Here is a 12,218-nt window from a genome sequence, read left to right as displayed (position 1 = left end):
CGATTTTAAACAGAACAGGAGGAGATCACACTGTGTTGTAATCACTGTGTTGCCACATTGCGCGCGATATCGTACAAGGGCGGCACAATTTATCTGTAAAGGGCAAATTCAACGATCAGTGAATTTGTTATGGTTTCACGAAAGAAATACACGTTCATCGGCTCTAGCGCACAGCCTGTCTTGCAGCGGCAGAAGGTGTTAGCCTAGCGCTGATGACGTCATAGTTCCGCCGTGTTGCCCTGCACTGGCGACACTCCCTGCTGACAGACCGCAGCGCCGCACTGCCAACGCGGCTCCTCGAAGCGAAATCAGCGAGACGACCACGTACCACGTACCGTGTACCACTCCCGAGCGGCACAGGTGAGGCGGCTGGGAGCTGTCAGTGGTAGCAGGAGTACCCTCTGCCACACACTGTGACTCGACTTGCCGACTGTTGACGTAGATACAGACGTAGGGACCAAACTTGGAAGTTGCTGGAAGTCCTACAGCGCACGAGGTAGAATGGAGAGCTCTCAATTCATTTCAGGTCAGAACCAGTATAAACCACGCCCCACGCCCGATTCTGTGAAGACTACGACTCCCATTTATAGTACTCCTTCAATCGTCAGATTACTTTATAAATGCGTCACTGTGTCGAGTATTTGACGTTATGCATGGAAGCGAGGCAAAGTTTTGAGAAGGTTAGAGATAATGTTCAAACTTTGTTGCAAGGCGCCAAGTGCTGTCTTTCTCAGACATATTGTGGGATATTTGGGCTTCACGAGATACGCTGAACGAGACAGATAAGGAGTTTGCCATCGTAATACTTGTCACACTGTCTCAGGGCTTTAAATACAAGTTTATACCTTTTAACGGGCCGTTTACTACAGAACTTTAAAATTCGCCCAAGAACAGCGTGAAATACTGAGAATCATATTTTTGTTGGCCCCAGAAGTCGTTTGAGGCGGCTTAGTTAACGCCATATGTTCATCTAGGTGGATAACTATTTGTAAGAGTCTTGTACAGACATGAAGTCGGCCGTTTCTAGTTTGATGTAGATTTGCGAATATGAACGAATTTTATTTAGTGAATACCGAGTCCGAAGTATTCTACTTATTTCATCGGGAGTACTTTCAGTCACAGTTTCATTTATAAACACGGAATAAAATATCTAGAGTGAAATTTCCGCTCTGCAGCCCATGAAAAGCAAACGTCCCGAGTTCGAAGCTCGGCCGGGCATACAGTTTTAATCTGCCAGGAATTTTCACGGAATAAAATTTGTTTCGCGAAGAGCCATGTCTGAGGGAACAACTAATTTTCTTTCATTTCTGTTCTATCACTTAGTAGCAAGCTGAATTTATTCTACCAGAATGAGTTGTGAAGTGCATGGTGCTGCCTTTCGAGATGACTAGAACAACGAGAAAAATCGTCTATTTTGAAATTAAACTGAGTATATACTGACAGTTATAATAGATAGGTGTCTGCATTTTCCCTCTCTTTACACTGAATTCAACTATTACTACCGGCAACAGTTGCAATATATTTTTTGTACGCAAACCTTACACACTTCAGAGAGCACGGAGTGATGCGTGTCGTTCTCCCCGCCCCCAGCAACCAGTGTGCAGTAAGACTTGATCCGGTTTTCCTGGCGTCTGGACAGCTGCTCCAGTCCCACCGCCAGGAGGCGGTTCCAGACCACGTTGACCTCGCTCGTAGAAGGTGGGCTTCGCACTCCCGCTTCTGGAGGGGGGGGGGGGGGTGGGGGAGGCATAGGAACATTGCACCATAATTCGGAACAACATAGGCACTGCAGCATCGAAAACACCGTAAGCAAATTCAATGGTAGTTCGTACCCGTAAAGATAAGATTGTGGCGGTAGCTCTGTCGCTGACGCAAACTTCCGAGAATATTCTGTCACTGAGCTAAAAATCCCTTCCAGGAAAAAACTCGAATGTAAATAAAACGTATCGAAACAAGCAAAGCAATGGGCAACTCCGTTTAGATTTTACTACACAAAGCGAAATCAGTGGATCCCTGTATCGTAGACTAGTATATTCTCTGTTAGTTTCTATTTGTAAAGATAAGATTTCGGTGCTTAATTCTGTCATTGAAGCAAACTTCCGAAAGTACAGCCGCCACTGAGTAAAAATAGTAAGAGTGCCATCCATTTGTTATTTCGTGTACTGCGAAACTACCAGCGCCATCTATTGCATCTTTAGTGTAGTACGCCTTGATGATGAAGCATCTGAATTACTAAGCTAAGAGACGATTTCAGATTAAAATTTGAATTAAGATGTCTTTTTTCCATGTTCCAATTTTGATTAAATAAAGCCTAAATATTTCCTCAAGCTACTCACATGTTACATGTGGAAAAGCCACGAAAATTCATCTAGTAATTGTGGAGATCAGCGGGTTCAAACAGAAAGACGCAATGGTTTTAAATAAATCTTTAAATTACGATGCAAACATAGGGCTTACACTCGTCTACTCGTCTGGTGTGAGACTTTCCCTACAGGGAGGGGGGATGGGGGGGGGGTCGGCGTCCACCACCGGGGCCGAACCGCACAATAACCCTGAAAGAGTGGTTCGGTGTGGGGTGGTGGAGGGGTGAAGTGGACTGAGGCAGTCGTCGTGGGGTTGTTGTGGACCACTGAGGCTGCGGCCCCCGGTTAACATATACGAGGGTGGTTTGGAAAGTTCTCATCACCACAAGAGGTCAGCGCTAGCGCAACGAGTTGTTCACGTGATATTCAGTGGACTGTTGCCTGTAAACACGTGACACATCAGTTCTCTTGGAAGAGAGCTGTAGAGGTGACGTGGCTCTGTTGTTGTTCCCGCGTAGTGATTTGCGAAGATTAAAAACATCGAGATTCTAGCAGTGATTAAGTGCTTTGTAAAGAAAGGTATGAAAGCAACGGACATTCGTGCCGATTTCCAGAGTACACTGGGGGACTCTGCTCCTTCATATTCAACTGTTGCCAAGTGGACAAATGAATTTAAATTTAGTCGGTAGAGCTTAGACGATGATCCCCGCAGTGGTCGGCCGAGATGCGTCACTACTCCAGAAATCTTTGCAAAAGTGCACAAAATGGTCACGGAGGATCGCCGATTGGAAGTGCGTGTAATTGCTCACTCTTGCCAGATGTCATCATTTTAACTGACGAATTAGAAGTTAAAAAACTATCTGCAACATGGGCGCTGCGAGACTTGATGCTGGATCTAAAACGCATGCCGTCGCCTTGGCAAAATTGCACGAACTAAGGTATGAATTGTTGCCTTATTCACCTGATATGCCTCCGTCAGACTTCCATCTCTTTCCATAACTGAAACTTTTCCTTGGTGGACGAAGATTCACTTCCAACGAAGAACTGATAGCCGTAGTTGGCAAATGTTTTGCAGGCCTGGAGGATATTAATTCTCGAGATGGGATCAAGGGACTGGAACATCGTTGGACCAAGTGCACTAACCTACATTGAAAAATAAAGTAAGTTTCAGCGATGTAACTACCTTTGAAACCACCCTAGTATATTCGGCGCCTATAAAAACTTGTTTCAAAAACGCGAAGGTCCTGCGTTCGAGTCTCGCTCCTACACGCGTTTGTAATCTTTCAGGGCGTTTGAAGTCAGGTCGCGCTTCACATTCTCCCACGCGCTGTAGTGCATGATTTGGATTGCCGATTTTAACCCTGCCGTCTGTGTGTTACAGGCGGCCGGTGCTGAGTGAACGCCTGCTGGACTACCAGGAGTGGTACCTCTCCTTTCGTGACGACTTCAGCGCGCAGTGCGAGGAGCAGCAGCCAAAGGCGGCAGAGATGTTCGGTCTCGCCGACGCGGTCTACTCCTTCTATCGGATCAACTGGCTGAGAACTAAATACGGCCCATCTGTCAGAGACATCATAGGTGAGTTTAATACTGGGGTTCATCCACTGCAGGTCTGTGCACTGACGACTTCCGTCTGCATTCTAATACGAAGAATGAGATTCAGAAACCCTTCTGAATTTCCACTTGTAGACCTCACGTGATTGCCATGCAAGGTCTACTTTCCAACGCAAGCTTTTCGATTTCTTGGCAGCCCTCTGTCTGGGATCATTACAAGCCAACTATGATGATTTCCATATATTATCGATTCCTGCACTGCAGTGGTGTAGGAAGGCTACGTATGCAAAATTATTGACTGCTTAGAAGAGATGAGAAAACAAGTTTTCATGTGACAGTAATGTCAGAGATGCATCGTTTCCGTGTTAGGAAGATTTTGCCCTTAGCGGTGTACAGGGACGGTATTCAAACTGCTGCGTGATGAATACTGTTTTAGAAATTCTGCTGAAAATTTGCGTTTACATTATTGCACAACTTTCGTCTACGGGCTAACAACTGTCTAACTCGCTCAGAAACCAGGTGTTTATGAATGAAGGCTGCAGCCTGAGCATAAGGTACAACCAGCTGTTCTGGAGTGCAAATCAATGTCTGAAAGAACAAATACCATCTTTATATACAGTTAAGGCTAACTGGCCATTGACCTACTTCTTCTGTGCTGGATGCCCACACATTGCCCAAACTCTTCCGGAACTCGGTAAGATTGCCTGCAGTGCAATGGGCAGGGGCACTACGACTGTAGTGCGTGGAAGTTAAGTTGGGAAAGTGGGTCTCACGGGAGGTGTGCAAGGGATAAACCCCTGAAGTCGCTCTATACTCTGTGCCATCGGTGGCTCAGCTGGATAGAGCGTCTGCCATGTAAGAAGGCGATCCCGGGTTCGAGTCCTGGTCGGGGCACACATTTTCAACTGGCCCCGTTGATGTATATCAACACCTGTCGACAGCTTAAGGTTTTGATTTAATTATCATTTCATTCTAGAGAGCTTCACGGTCACCGATAGTATTTGTTCTTCCGGACATGTCTAAAAGAAAGATACCTTCTTTATATATATATGCATTCAATTTTGGGTGGGACCGTTTCCTAGCTGTATTGAGGACGGAGCAGCAGAAGTTTCAGACAAGTCGCAACACGCTGTTAATGTGAGGCCAGTGGGACTGCAACGGCGACATTCCAGGACATTTTCTCGGTTTTCGTGATGTTAGCCAAACTAAACCCGCTGCCGCTCCATCCGCTGTGCTGGCTGTCGAGCTCCAGAGTTCTGATATGTGAACGACACGCTGGTCATCGAAACCTACCACGGTGCCTCCGTTCTATCAGGAGAACTCAATGGCCCGCAAGCTAAGGTCTGTGATATTGTCTCCCAAGCTCTTTTCACTCACTGTTCTGCACATCGTTGGATTTACTTTTCCAGCACAGCTGTTCTTGCAGGAAACCAACAGGGATCTTTCATCTCCACGCTTCAGGTTATACCTGCTTTCTTCAGCTGGTCTTCCAAGCGCATAGCAATTCTCGACACTACTATGGATGAACCTACTCCTTCGAACAGTGAAACGAGATGGAACTGTAATGCCAGCAAAATATCTGCCGTTCTCCGAAACTGTCCGCAGCTAACCGAGTTTAAAAAACAAATAACTGACAGTACAAACTCTGGTGTAACAACTGGAAGAGAATCATGCGTCTTTAAAAGGAGCGTCATAGACGTTGACATTGTTTTCCTTCTCTCTGTTTCTCAAAGCACACGTCTAAAACTCGTTTCTGAAAGTATTTGTATGGAGTGTAGCCATGTATGGAAGTGAAACGTGGACAATAACCAGTTTGGACAAGAAGAGAATAGAAGCTTTCGAAATGTGGTGCTACAGAAGAATGCTGAAGATAAGGTGGGTTGATCACGTGACTAATGAGGAGGTATTGAATAGGATTGGGGAGAAGAGAAGTTTGTGGCACAACTTGACTAGAAGAAGGGATCGGTTGGTAGGACATATTTTGAGGAATCAAGGGATCACAAATTTAGCATTGGAGGGCAGCGTGGAGGGTAAAAATCGTAGAGGGAGACCAAGAGATCAATACACTAAGCAGATTCAGAAGGAATTAGGTTGCAGTAAGTACTGGGAGAAGAAGAAGTTTGCACAGGATAGAGTAGCATGGAGAGCTGCATCAAACCAGTCTCAGGACTGAAGACCACAACAACAACAACAACAACGTCTAAAACCTCAAATGGTTTTGAACATTCTTGAGAAGAAGCAATGCTGCCTCAGAATGTATAGGTCTGGTGAAAAACAAACAATGAAGATAAACTGGTCGACTTTCTAAATTCCACGAAACACTCGATTAGGTTGCAACCTGACACTTCCATCCGTCATTTCAGCTCTGAAATGACAGATGAATACATTGGTGATCCACTGATCTCAAAACACAAATAGATGTATTTTGATGTCTTGGATAATATTATAACACGACTGGAAAAAGACTGTTCACATTGTGATAAGCTGATCTTCCTTAAATTAGTTGATCCTACACAGTTCGCCTTCGTCGCTCGCAGTTGCGTGTAGTACTGGAGATTGTGTTTTCTTTCTACGATAAAGAAATATTTCACTATATCTTTTTGGGAGACGTAATCAAATTAATGACTAAGAATCAGAAGAACCAGATTCTTCCAGAAGATTTCAGAATCTTTGATCTAATTGCTACCGTTCCTGCACTATTTGCTCCAGTCGAAAGAAGTTCTTCTTGTCTTAAACGAGTAAAACCATATTTGAGGAACAGATGTCCCAGAACTGATTATCAGCTTTGCTTGTACCTCAACTGAAAGACCAGCACTGTGAATACTTCAGAACTGAGACACGTGGTATGACGATGTCAGCGACAGGTCCGGGAAGAAGAAAGATCGTCAAGATAACTCGTTTTACATGTGGCCACGCTCCAACAGTTCGTTCGTAAATAAACGTGAGTGCCGTTTCTGTATTTTTCAGCTGTCATTAGCAGTAACATTGGTAGTCTTGGTAGGCGCCGACGTCACAGTTACAATAGTAGTACAAGAAGTGCTGGTGGTGGTGGTTCTTAGGACCATTATTTACGCATACATTAAAAGGAAAGGAAGGAACGTTTACCAGTATGTTTCCCGGCCTTCCTACACCTACATCCATACTCCGCAGACAAGCTGACGGTGTGAGGTGGAGGGTACCTTGAGCACCTCTATCGATTCTCCCTTCTATTCCAGTCTCGTATTGTTCGTGGAAAGAAATATTGTCGGTATGCCTCTGTGTGGGCTCTAATCTCTCTGATTTTATCCTCATGGTCTCTTCGCGAGATATATGTAGGAGGGAGCAACATACTGCTTGACTCCTCGGTGAAGGTATGTTCTCGAAACTTCAACAAAAGCCTGTACCGAGCTACTGAGATTCTCTCTTGCAGAGTCTTCCACTGGAGTTTATCTATCATCTCCGTAACGCTTTCGCGATTACTAAATGATCCTGTAACGAAGCGCGCTGCTGTCCGTTGGATCTACTATGTCTCTTCTATCAACCACACCTGGTACGGTTCCCACACCGGTGAGCAGTATTCAAGCAGTGGGCGAACAAGTGTACTTTAACCTACTTCCGTTGGTTTCGCACTGCATTTCCTTAGGATTCTTCCAATGAATCTCAGTCTGACATCTGCTTTACTGACGATTAATTTTATATGGTCATTCCATTTTAAATCACTCCTAATGCCTATTCCCAGATAATTTATGGAATTAACTACTTCCAGTTGATGACCTGCTATATTGTAGCTAAATGATAGAGGATCTTTCATTCTATGTATTCGCACCACATTACACTTGTCTACATTGAGATTCAATTGCCATTCCCTGCACCATGCGTCAATTCGTTGCATATCCTCCTGCATTTCAGTACAATTTCCATTGTTACAACCTCTCAATATACTACAGCGTCATCCTCAAAAAGCCTCAATGAACTTCCGATGTTATCCACAATGTCATTTATATACATTGTGAATAGCAACGGTCCTACGACACTCCCCTGTGGCACACCTGAAATCACTCTTACTTCGGAAGACCTTTCTCCACTGTGAATGACATGCTGCGTTCTCTTATCTAGGAACTCTTCAATCAATCACACAATTGGTCTGATAGTCCATATGCTCTTACTTTGTTCATTAAACGACTGTGAGGAGCTGTATCAAACGCCTTGCGGAAGTCAAGAAACACGGAATCTACCTGTCAACCCGTGTCTATGGCCCTCTGAGTCTCGTAGACGAATAGCGCGAGCTGGGTTTCACACGATCGTCTTTTTCGAAACCCATGCTGATTTCTACAGAGTAGATTTCTAGTCTCCAGAAAAGTCATTATACTCGAACATAATACGTGTTCCAAATTCTACAACTGATCGACGTTAGAGACATCGGTCTATAGTTCTGCACATCTGTTCGACTTCTCTTCCTGAAAACGCGGATGACCTGTGCCCTTTTCCAATCTTTTCGAACGCTACGCTCTTCTAGAGACCTACGGTACACCGCTGCAAGAAACGGGGCAAGTTCCTTCGCGTACTCTGTGTAAAATCGAATTGGTATCCCATCAGGTCCAGCGGCCTTTCCTCTTTTGAGTGATTTTAATTGTTTTTCTATCCCTCTGTCATCTATTTCGATATCTACCATTTTGTCACCTCTGCAACAATCTAGAGAAGGAACTACAGTGCAGTCTTCCTCTGTGAAACAGCTTTGGGAAAATACATTTAGTATTCGGCCCTTAGTCTGTCATCCTCTGTTTCAGTTCCAATTTGGTCACAGAGTGTCTGGATATTTTATGTTGATCCACCTACTGCTTTGACATAAGACCAAAATTTCTTAAGAATTTCTGCCAAGTCAGTACATAGAACTTTACTTTCGAATTCGTTGAACGCCTCTCGCATAGCCCTCCACACACTACATTTCGCTTCGTGTAATTTTTGTTTGTTTGCAAGGCTTTGGCTATGTTTATGTTTGCTGTGCAGTTCCCATTGCTTCAGTAGCAGTTTTCTAACTCGGTTGTTGTACCACTGCGGCTCTTTTCCGTCTCTTACGATCTTACTTGGCACATACTCATCTAATGCATATTATACGATGGTTTTGAACTTAAAAATGCACTTAAAAGAATTTCACTGGATTCTTTGTCCCTGCCACTCATTAAATGCGTTTGGGTCTCCCAGTCTGTATCTGGTAAATTAAAATCTCCACCCAAAGCTATAACATGGTCGGAAAAAATCTACTCGAAATATTTTCCAAATATTCCTTCAGGTGTTCTGCCACAACAGCTGCTGAGCCAGGGGGCCTATAGAGACATCCAATTGCCATGTTTGAGCCTGCTTTAACCGTGACCTTCACCCAAATTATTTCACATTTCGAATCTCCGTCTATTTCCTTCGATACTATTGCACTTTTTATCGCTACAAACATGCCCCCGCCTTCACTGTTCAGCCTGTCTCTCCGGTATACATTCCAATCTAAGTTTAGAATTTCATTACTGCTTACATCAAGTTTCAGCCAACTTTCCGTCCCTAGTACTATGTGGGCATTGTAACCGTTTATTAATGAGAGCAGCTTTGGAACCTTTCTATAGACGCTCCTGCACTTTACTATTACCACATTAACACTGCCTTTCTCAGAATTTAGGCCCATGATCCGCCACTGATAAGCAGTGCTAAAACGTACAGCTCTTATTCACCTGCGTCAGCTACAAAGAGCCCCACCTCATATGTCGCTATAAACGCAAAGTAAGCGTCATCCACTAAACCAACCTTACCGTCTCCTCATCCCAACAACTACTTGCGTCCCATCCGCACCATCAAAGTCGTTTATTTCGAAACACTGTTTTACTCAACACCAAGTACCCCTGAGTGTTCACATATAGTCCAGCAAATAATGATAACAGCCTTATTCACCTTCTATCTAAATTTAGCATTCAACTGCTCCGAGACTCTATCCTAGTTTATTTTCAACTACCCAAAACACCACTTTTATCTGCTTCGTCACCTAACACATTGTGGCATGCAAACAGCTTAACACACATTCCGCGATATCTGATGTCTCAGCTGCAGCAAAATACTCTCCCCCACATGCTATCTCAACACAACATCCAAGCAATAATGAAACATTCTTAATATATCATGAAGTTACGCATTTCACTTGTTACCCTGTACTCTACAAAGCACAGATAATTCCGACTAGGCAGCTAGACCTACTATGTCACCCAGAATGTAAAACGACTTTAACTTTCCGTGTCATATCTTGGACTAATGTGGTGAACACATGCCACAATGGAGTAAAATTAAGAAAATCACAAACTGGCCATTCATATATATTTCATCAACCGTCCTCTATACTTACAAAAGCATCGTGTGTGAGGTGTTGCTGTGGTACGAGGGTGATTCAAAACCCGATTTGGCCATCAAGATTTAGTTTTTCCGTTATTTCCCTAAGCAGCTGAAAGCAAACTCTAGGACAGCTTCTTTGAAGCGCCAAAGCCGAGTTGCTTCCCACAGTTTCCCAGTCCCAACTCTGTCTCTAGTGGCTTCGTCATAGGCAGGGCTTGTCCTGTATCTTCTTTTGTCCTTCGTTTTCACAAAAGCCTTATCTGTCCCATCCTCACCTCTGCAAAACATAGCTCGGAATTCTGTTCACTCAAAATATTACCATTCCTTACAGGGTCTAGAAGGTCATGCTCTCTGTACCTTCCCTCATACTTGTCTTCCACTCTCACATGCAATTTCCACTAACTGATTAAAATTCCCTCTCAGTAGTTGCTCCAACTTTAACACAGATGCTATACAGCCTGTAAAATTGAGAAACAAAACCACCTTGTCTCGCCAAACTTCTGTAAACCAAGGTTCCAGCTGTGACTGTACCAACATGTCCAACACCTTTCCACCTCCATACCTTTCACCTCCAGGGAAACTTAAGCAGCCTGATTCTTCCTGTACCAGAACACAAACTACACACCTACTCCCATACCTACCGATCCGTACACCTTTTATGATCCTCACTCCCATTCTACAAAATTACCCATGTGGCACTTGTTGAGACCAAACCTCCATGATTTGCTAGAAACCACACCTTTACCTTCATCACAGTACTACCATCCATGGACTTTTATAACAAATAGTAAGTCTTTTAATTGAAACCAGTAATTTTATTCATTGTAACTGCTAACCTATATGGGTATCTTTTAATGTCAAGAGGCTGAAGAAAAGCAATATGTCTGGAGCTTGCCTACCAATCTGTCACGTGGTGGGTGTGAAATGAAACATAAAGAAGAAGAATTGTAAACGTTAAGGTCTTGTTTTTTGTCTTTTGCAGAAACAACCTGCCTATAAGATTATTTTGGAATGTACTCATCTTACAGAATCTACATTTGTGCTCAGCTAATTGCACTGTGTGTTGTGAGTGATGAGTACTGAATCAGTATCATTTTCTTTCGCTTTGTTATTTGAACATGAACGGTGCTCGAGAGAAATGACTGTCAGTACTTCTCAGAATGTAACAGATAAAGCTCTCCTCAAGATGAAAGTTGGTTCAGTCACTGTAGTGCCTCACTAACCATGGTCCTGTTGCATGTGGTGGGCTCTGGCTGTCCTCCAGCTTTTGAACCATCTTACTCAGACACTTATTGGGATAACCATGGTGCAGCCGCGACAGTTTCCACATCGACAAATCACTGTCGTAGGTGAAAGAAACGATAAGCAGCCAAAGAAATCTCAGGAGTAGTCTCTGATTCTCTGACTTCTGGACCGAGCTGTGTCCATCCCAGCAGCTCCCCTACTGTGGCGCTAATCTCATCATGCGATAAGTGTCAGAGGAAGTAATACTCACGCAACTCTACAGGCGGAATGGAAGCTATACTCACAGAGTATTAAGAATGAACCGTTCAGCGGGACAGAAGAATTTTTATCACCGTTTCGCTACTGGAGTTTGTTGAATTAATTCTTGACGTTCTCGCGCTAACGAACAAACTAGTGACGAATCTCCTTCGCTGCTCTGAACTCAGTGTCGCGATATGTCTCAGATGACAAACAAATCCGAAGTATACTGGAAAGGTGGGAAGTCAGAATGAGTCATCCTTCATACAGTGTGGCGGAAAGTCCATTCCGCTACCTCAAAACAAAAAGTTGTAATTGGACTACTTAGATATGAAAAGTACATATTTATTGTATCAGTATGAGGACCAGCGCGCCTTACACAGAGATCTGTGTGTCTCCAAATCCCCTCTGACATCTTATGAAGTGTCTATGTAGGTACTTTTAAAAGATTTTGTCAACATGTTTGCTTAGTTTTTCATTAGTTCTGTTATGTTGACTCAAATGGGACTTAATTCTTCCCCATAATCAGTTGCTGGT

Source organism: Schistocerca piceifrons, chromosome 11, assembly GCF_021461385.2.
Source record: "Schistocerca piceifrons isolate TAMUIC-IGC-003096 chromosome 11, iqSchPice1.1, whole genome shotgun sequence".
In the NCBI taxonomy this organism is placed as follows: Eukaryota; Metazoa; Arthropoda; class Insecta; order Orthoptera; family Acrididae; genus Schistocerca; species Schistocerca piceifrons.
Note: the sequence above shows the minus strand (reverse complement) of the source record.